The sequence below is a fragment of the Myodes glareolus genome, chromosome 17, assembly GCF_982192425.1.
Source record: "Myodes glareolus chromosome 17, mMyoGla1.1, whole genome shotgun sequence".
NCBI classification, from domain to species: Eukaryota; Metazoa; Chordata; class Mammalia; order Rodentia; family Cricetidae; genus Myodes; species Myodes glareolus.
The window spans coordinates 18,013,976-18,023,401 of NC_142042.1; the positions used below are offsets into that span (position 1 = coordinate 18,013,976).

Sequence of the window (9,426 nt, forward strand, 5' to 3'; positions counted from 1 at the left end):
CTTTAAACTATCCTCTACTTTTCTGGTTGCTAGATACACAAAAGTATAAAATATGTACTTTTCAAAAATGAAAATATTATAATGCACACTTACATGAACTTTACCAAACATGAAAAAGTATAAAGCAGCAAATTAATACAGAATTTCTGCCTTAATCTGCCTTCTCAGTTAATTTCTCAGCGTCTGTGCTCTGGTAACTCCAGGTTCACTAGTGTTTCTTTCTGCGTCAACTAACGCACTTTTATAGGACATGTTTGCCACTTTGCCTCTATGAAAACTCTTGGGGCCCTGACATATTTTAAACTCTCATTTCAAACTGTCACTGAACGTTATGCTCCAGACTGCAAGAGGCCTCGTTTCTTAACATAGATCTTCCTACAGAGAGACTTGAAAGTAAACTCTGTGCATGTTCCGATGTTACACACTTGCCTACTGACCTGATTTTATAACCCTGAAGTGATTTGTGTACACACTAGTAACTGCTAGTTCAAACCTCAAAGAAACGTTATTTTAAAATGTTTGTTTTTGAATACTTGTTACAGGATTTCTACACATTATCTCATTATGAAAGAGTGATTGCTTAGACCTGAGTGACATCTAACCTGGAGTCTGTCTCAAAAAATGCGCCCAGTGAACCCCTTCTGCTTCTACAAATAATCATAACAGTTACGAGCAAGAGTGACTTGTGTAAATAATTATTTTTATTATATATATTCGCATTCACTTGTCATTATAGAATATTGTGAGCTAACATGAAGCTGTGTGAGGGAAACTCCTAGTGTAGCTGTTCTCATGTGCCTCATCAAGCTATGAGAGATCTTAGACCTTGAACAAATAAATGAGATGACAATTCTTTGTGTCTTCAACACATAACTTGTCACTTCTAGTAAAGGTTGTTATGTTCCATGTGTGCTTTAAGTCTGGATTTATTTTCTGTAAATTTAAGTTGCCAAATAGTCATTTATTTATACTTTATATTTTTAGAAATAGTTCATAGATATGGCTTTCAATTCTTTGCCTGCTATGCTTAATGTATCTTAAGTTTTATGACTTTTCTTTCAGCTTTTTAGTTCTTACACTCCAGGGTAGCCAGACTTGTAAAATGTTTTCCTTTGTATATTTTGAAGCATTTCAGTGAACTCCCAATCACTCTCATTCCATCATCAATGCCTATGTATCAATTTATAGCTGAGGAGTGTGAGTCACATCCTTATCTGCTGGAGACTGAATGATAAAGAATTGTAGATAAAGGTGGAGATAGAGAATTGTAAACTTAATGAGAAAATCATATGGTGTGATAATTAGATAAATCAGTTTAAAAATTGAGCTACATGGATGTAAGCTGCTACTGCACAGAGTATACATTCATTACTCCTTTTGTTTTATGTAATGGGGTTCGGGGTTCTTGGTAATTTAAACAGCACATATCTTCTTTCATTCTTTGATATTTTAAAAACCAATGGAATCATTTATTTTTTTAAATAGAACACACCTGGATTGTGAAATGTCATTCACTATTACTTTCTTAAAATAGACAGGACAGCGTAAGAGGGCACCTCAGTGTGTAGTGTCAAGAAAACCATGGAGGTTATGTGCAAACTATAGTGCTTTAAAAGTTTATCATGCTTTCTTGTTAAACAGTGGTGGCATCTTTCATAATTCATTTCTTATGAAAATAAAATTAAAGATCAATGAGTCTGCAGTGCCAGGAGCTAAAAAGCACATCCTTGTTTAATGAGGATAGATCCAGCTCATCTGGACCAACTATGAAGAGTGTTGCCCTTACAATGCTGATCGTCCTACAAGGCTTCCTTCTATTTTTTTTTTTTTTTTGGGATTTCACCATTTTATTAGAATTAAAAAAACAACAAAACAAAACCAGAATGAACTAGGGAAGGAAATGATTTAAAACAAAACAAAACCCAGAGCAAAGATGCCCGAGGACAAAGGGAACGGCAGACCTGTGAGCCCAGGTCAGTAGAAGAAAGACATTTCTAAGGAGCAAGCGTCTATTTGATGAAATTTTCTGCCGCAAGGCCCGGGGCCCAGAGCCAGGAAGTGGCTCAGGGGGCGGGGGACCGGGGCCCAGGGCCGAGGCAGTGGGTGGCAGTCCGTGGGCAGTGATGTACTTCTTGTAGGCCTCCCGAATGATCTTGAAGGCTCGAGCAGTGGCATAGGGTATGTCTGTTACAGGGTCGCGGTACAAAGCCGGACGGTGGGTTACTGGGCAGACCTCCCGCACAGGGACCTTCGGGGGTCGCCCTTGGGGGAACCACTCTTCAAATGTTGCATCATCACTAAATGTGATGAAGGTGCGTGAGCAGTGAGCAGGAGTGCCAGCAGCTCCAGTCCCAGTGTGCGGGGTCAATGCAGAAGCTGCAGGAGCAGGATCAAGTCCTTCCACGTCCACATTCTCCTCCTTGGGACCAGGCTCCCCAACAAGCGGCACTGTCATTGAATGGTAGGTGATGATTGGCCCAGGGCACTTCCGCTTCTTGTGAACCTGCTTCTTTTTGTCAGCCTCAAGCCTTTCATAGGTCTCTAGTGATCGTAAGTTCAGCTCCTCTGTGATCTTGGCCTCCCTGAGCAGCTCTTCCTGGGTGAGTGGTCGATCACAGTGGGGACCCTTCCGCCTCCGCGACTGTCCCTGCCTCTCTTGAACCCGAAGGAAAGTCTGCCTTGTGTGCTCGGCTGTAGACTGACGCATAGACTTCCGACTGTCAGAGCCGTCATCCTGTACCTCCAGGGGCAGCAGTGCCTTCTCCTCTCTGGCCTTCTGAGAGCTACTTGCTGGGGTGCTGACCTTTCGAGGTCTCAAGCTTTTTAGAGGCTCCTTATAGGCTTTGGTGACAACTCTGCGCTTCCTTCTTGGCTCTTCTGCTTCTCCGTCACTGGATGGTTCATCTCCTTCATCAATGTCAAAGTCAGAGTCTACCTCATCCTCCGTATCAGACTGGTCTCCCTGATACTCATCATCTCCAGATTCCTCTGTGAAACCCCCGTAAGTCGTCTGGTAGAACTCATCTTCCTCCTCGGCTTCCAGGAGCCCAGAAAGCCGGTTCCCAGCGGTCTTCCGAGGGGCCCGGCCCCCCGCCAAACTCATGCTGCCCACGGAGAGAGGGCTGCCATCCGCAGCCCCTAGCTCAGCGCCGGTTCGCCGGCTTCCTTCTATTGTACAGCCTGCTCTGGGGACTTTCCCGTTACCTCTTCTGGGTCTCATAGCTTCATGATTTTGCTGTTTAGTAACCAATATCTTTTAGAAGCAGGAAACTATGGCTCCAAATGAATAAACTTGCTTGTGGTTAAAGCCCAGTTAGTTTTGAGTTGAATACGGCCAGAGTTTTGTTCTGATCTTTGGAGTTCGTATCAACTTTTGTTTTATTTTCCCTTTACCCAACTGGGTTGTGCATCCATGTTACATCTGTGATATCTGTGATGAGCTCAGGCAGGAACTCATGAATGGGTTCAGAGCAGCTTTGAAACTCGTGTGCATTTGACATCGCTTTCCCCAAAGGTGAAGGCTAGTGATTTCTAATGGAACAGGAGGCAGACTTTGTTTCTTAGTCCTGTCTGATAGTACCTAGCAGATGTGAGATGCATGGTTTCTAGGCTAGGTAATAAAGACACACAACTGGCCCTTACACCTTTGGCCTTAGCACACATTTTTCATGTTGTAAGGAATCCATGCCAGCTGCATGGATCACCTGTGTCCTGGGCTCTGGCTACAACTGCAGCATTGGGTTGGTCATTAAATTTGATACAGTTTAGGTACGATGAACAGAAAAGAAAACAATAACAGGAAAACTGTTTCACTCATGCACTTTTGCTGTATTTGCTGGCGCTGCACTGTGCTTGGTGTTAAGAGTAAAAGAAAAGAAAATCGAAGGGAGGGAAATTCATATTTGCTTCCTTTAAATCATAATCTATGCTCTGTGATTTGGGTGAACCTTATATATGTTATCACAAAGAATTACACAAATAAGAGTAAGAAACATGTGATTTCCTTCTTTTTCAGAGTTGAACTGGGGAGCAGAAAGTTGACACTTAGCTTTGGATCACACTGCTGATAAATAGTGGGGAAATGCATCTAGACTGGTGTTTGGGGGACTGATATCAGAAATATGAGTTAGGAAGTAGATAGGAGAATTTGGGCTTCTGAAGCTCAAGAAAATGAACCTGAAATCATCATTGTGCAGAGGATTTAGTAGCAGACACATCACAAAATGGCTGTTTCCCTTGGCGTTTAGGAAAAGAAGTAGAATGAGAGTGGAAGTTTGGAGAGACAAAACAAAAATTACCTGAAAGTGCAGAAGGGCCAAGGCTAGCAAGAGCAGTGTTTTGAGGGTAGAAACTCATTTTTGCTAAGTTCATGCAAATTAATACCACCAGATCATACTCAATTTATCCTTTCCCACATCATTAATTCTGCAATTTGAGCCTGAAGGGGTTAAGTGGGAGAATAACGAAACATCTACTCAAACCGAATTTAACCAAGAATGAAAATAAAATTCTTGACAAAATCATGTACAGGTATTTTTTAAGTAATTTGTTGTGGGGAACAGGATCATAAGGAGGAGAGTGGCTCATGAAGATAGGAAAGTAAGGCATTTTAAAAGGTTTTCTTTTAAAAAATAGTTAAAATAAAATTATATCATTTCGTGCTTCCCTTGATCCATCTCATCTTCTGACATGCATCCTGCATCTGATTTGTTTCACTGACATCTCTTTCATTATTATTTTTACAAACATAATGAGTGTGTTTGTGTGTGTGAAGGGATGGGATGTTGTGTGAGTGTATCCATTGGGGCTGGGCACTTCATGATCAACTCATTTAATCTTTTTGACCAATTGTGCTTTTCAGCAATAGTCTCCATTTGCTGCAAAGGAAAACCTTTTTGCTCATGAATGAGGGCTACACTTACCTGTGTGAATAAAGGCAAGTTTTAGAATGCAGTTAGGGATTATGCAGATCTTATAAAGTCAGGAAGGTAGACATTCCTCTAAGACCATTAACCCCTTATAAAGAGTTAATACAGCTGGGCCAGCCAATCACTGGGTCAATGCACGACTCATTAAGGAGGTAGGAGAAAAAATACCTTTTTTTTTCTTGTTTTTACAGTGTTTGTTCTTTTTCATTTCTTTTTTTATTACTTTATAAATAATACCAATCAAAATTTCCACTTCTTCCCCTCCTCCCACTTCCCTCCTGCTCTCCCCCCTCCTCCTACCCCCTCCAGTCCTAAGAGAGGGCAAGGTACCCTGCCCTGTGGGAAACTCAAGGCGCTCCCCCTACATCCAGACTTAGGATGGTATGCATCCAAATAGAATAGGATCCCAAAGAGCCAGTACATGCAAAAGAGACAAATCCCAGTGCCCCTCAGTCTGCCTCAATTGTCAGTCACATTCAGAGGGTCCAATTTGATCCCATGCTCGGTCAGTCCCAGTCCAGCTGGAGTTGGTGAGCTCATTAGCTCAGGCACACTGTCTCATTGGGTGGACCAACCCCTAGTGGTCCTGACTTCCTTGCTCATAATCTCCCTCCTTTTGCTCTTCAACTGGGCCTTGGGAGCTCAGTCCAGTGCTCCGATGTGCATCTTTGTCTCTATCTCCATCCATCGCCAGATGAAGGCTCTATGGTGATATTCAAGATAGTCATCAGTCTGACTATGGGACAAGGCCAGTTCAGGCACCCTCTCCTCCACTGCCCAGTGTCCTAGCTGGAGTCATTCCTGTGGACTCCTGGGAACGCCTCCAGAGCTAGGCCTCTTGCCAACTTCAAAATGGCTCCCTCATGATGTGCAGTAATGGAAACACTCATCCATTGCTGGTGGGAATGCAAACTTGTGCAACCACTTTGAAAATCAGTGTGGCGGTGCCGTGTACCGCACCCCCGTGTCTGCACTCTGTGCGCTAGAACCCAGTTCACGAGCTTTGGGCAAGGGGCTGGAGGTTGAGAATACACACGCAGAGACAAACCAAGATATGCAGAGACATACCGACACACGGACCTCCAAATGCTGATTCAGAAAGCCCCCTTTATTAACACCATGTAGGCTTAAATACGCTGCAGTCAATGGCCAATCAGGTGATAATCCTATCCTCTGATCCTCTAAACTAGGCATAGTTTCCAGTAACTTTAATCAGACGGTTCTAGGAGGAAAGAACAACTAAAGGTCAGAACTCATTAGTCCCAACATCCAGCTGAAGGCCAGGACTCATTAATCCCAACATGGCGGTTTCTCAGAAAATTGGAAGTCAACCTATCTCAGGATCCAGCAATATCACTCTTGGGAATATACCCAAGAGATGCCCAATCATACTACAAAAGCATTTGTTCAACTATGTTCATAGCAGCACTATTTATAATAGCCAGAACCTGGAAAAAACTTAGATGCCCCTCAAAGAAGGAATGGATAAAATGTGGCACATCTACACATTAGAGTACTACTCAGCGGTAAAAAACAATGACATCTTGAATTTTGCATGCAAATGGATGGAAATAGAAAACACTATCTTAAGTGAAATAACCCAGACCCGAAAATATGAATATTATTTGTATTCACTCATTACTGGATTCTAGCCTTAAACAAAGGACATTGAGCCTATAGTTCATGGTCCTAGAGAAGCTAAGTAATAAGGTGAATCAAAAAAAAAATATATATATATATAATATATATATATAGGTCCTCCTGGAAACTGGAAGCAGACAAGATTGCCAGGCATAAGTTGTGAGCACAGGGGTGGGGGATGGGAGAAGGGGAGAGGGAGAGAGAGAGAGAGGAGAAGGGGAGGGTTGGGGAGAGCTTGAGAGAGTGGGATTGTTGAGATGGAGGAAGAACAGATATGGGAGCAGAAAAAAATAACTTTTAATGAAATGATATACTTCACTTCTTCAAAATCCCATCTTTCTGGACTGGCCTTTCTAAGTGTTAGCACTGAAAGGTGTAATGTTTCCTTTATCTTGTCTTCTATCTGTTTATCTGTCTATCTAGCTATCTAATTCTCTCTCTCTCTTTCTAAGATTTCTAGGGCTTATGCATTCTTTCTTCTGTAGTTTGAATTTTTAACTTTTCCCAATATCTCATGTCCCCAAATGTGGCTGGTGTTCTGCCATGTGACTATTATCTGCGTCAGTTTTTATCCAAATGAAATTGCATTTTCACTGTTTCTTCCCTGTCTTCCTCTTCCAGGTAGCTTCTAGAATTTACAGCTTGCCAGACCTAGAGTCTTTCTTTAGACTGAAAAAAAAAAATGTTCTCAGAGTTCCTGTTAAATCTATTCATAAAATATTTCATTAATGAGCCTAAGTACCCCAAGAATGTGCTTCAACTCCCCTAGTAAAGTGTGGTGACTCTACCAGAACTAAATATTTCTGGTAACAACGTTGCTAGAATCCCCCCACTCCCCACACAACTTGCTGGCACTTACAACATTGAAAGTTCTCCCCAGGTCTTTCCTGATCACAACACCCCAGGAAAGACTTTCATGATTCCTAAGCATTTCCCTTGATGTTCTGGAGCTCCATGAGTCTCTCTGCTTCTTTCAAGAAAGACTGCTTGCATCCAGAGGAAGTGGAGGCACAGTAGAGCATATAGCCTGGCAGACCTGGTGGCAGGAATGGGGAAAAAAAAAGTTGTTCCCTGACCTCTACCTTTCAAATGAAATCTTCGTAATAGACAGAATGAGAAGTGAGAAGATTAGTGTTAAGAATTTGAATAGAAGTAAAGACCTAAAATGTTGAGCCTGAGAGTGAAGATATGCAAAATGGTAGAGAAGGACTATTTGCTGTGCTTCCTCGTTCAGGTTCTAGCTTATCAAATTAGAACAGGAACTTGAGATAAAAGGATTATAGCCCAGGAGATTTTCTAATAACCAGATGTGCATTGACAGAATGTGTTGTCTTAGTTTTAACAGTGTTCACAGATGGTGGAGAGATCCTTTTGGAAGGACAAAACAGATGCTGACAAATGATCTAAAATTGAGAATCTTCATGTCTGAGGGAAACAGAAACAAGACCCCCAAACTCAGAATGCTTGCATCCTGCCCAGTACTGTGTGAATCTTGTAGCAGATGGGGAAAAGCAGACGTCTCTAGGGGATAACAGGAGACTTGCAATCCTTTCTGCTGATGCTGCTGATAGGAGCTGGATACAGATTTTCTTGGCTCTCTATTCTAAGCAAAAAGTTTCTGGGGATTTTCTGTGCACAATCTCAAAGGCTTTCTCTAGGACTGACTTATAATGGTATAAAACGACATGAAATAAATTTTTAACAACTGTGTCATGGAAGTAGCTCATCAAACAATTGATGGAAAACTGTGAAGTGCATTTTCTTCTTCTTCTTTGTAAATCTGGCAGCACCCAGTTTCTCATGTCAGAATTATAGGAACACAACACGTTTTGTAATTTCCTACTTTAATTCACTTATTTGCTCTGTAAAATACCATCAAAAGAAAAACAATGTTGTAAATTAAGTAAAATAGAACCAATAAAAGGGAAATATAATTTATCACTCATCTCAGAAGTAATTAGAACCAAATTAACATCAACTGTAATATAAATTCAGCAAAGATGTAAAAATAAAAAGAAAAACTATATAGAAAAAAGGGAGAGAAGAAACATTTCTCATGTAAGTACAATTTTATCCGCATAGATGATTCAGTAGAAGCGTCGCACATTGATGAACAAACATTTCTGCTTTCAATTGTTCCCTAACCACATAGAGATGAACTCGAAATAGCAACCATCATGAGTTGAAGTGATTAGGGACCAAGGATGGAGAGACAGTGGGGTATGCAGTAATGAATTAACCTCTATTATCCTCTTCACATTTTCCCTGCTTGGATCTTTAGTCCCCCAGAGGTCAATTTGTTAAAGGCCCAGCATAAAGGTGGTGTTGCTGGAGTTCAGTTGAACCTTTGGGAAGTAATCTGGCAGCATGCTCTTAGTGGAGATACTGGGTCCATTCCCCCGTTCTCATTTTATATACCAGTTACCTTGAGATGAACACCCTCCCTGGGTCTGATATTCAGTTCTCAGAGTACTGTGCCAATTCAAGTGGCTGAGGAATGAAGTTCTGAGATCACAATCAGAAAGAACATTCCCTTAAGTTGTTTATTGAAGGCAATTTCATATAGCCACAGAAATATCACACAGTACCTTGAACTAAACAATAAAAGACATCAAATCTATGGTACATGCATATTTATGACAAAACTAAAATATGTACCATGTTTCTTACTACTGTATATACTTCTATTATACTTCAGTCAATTCCAAATGTGTTTTGATCAAGTTGTCATTTGAGAAACAATGTCCATTCAAGAAAAATAAGTGGCAGTAGGTGGAAATAGAAAATAGGGAGAAGAAAGTGGTAGGAAAAAAATAGGAAGAGATAGGGGGATAAATTAAGAATGCATTAACCTGAG

General features: G+C 41.2%; 1 pseudogene; it reads right to left on the bottom strand.

Moving 5' to 3' along the window:
- Window positions 1-1,824: 1,824 nt before the first annotated feature.
- LOC148119335 (vacuolar protein sorting-associated protein 72 homolog pseudogene) lies at window positions 1,825-3,152 on the bottom strand (annotated as a pseudogene).
- Window positions 3,153-9,426: the final 6,274 nt, after the last annotated feature.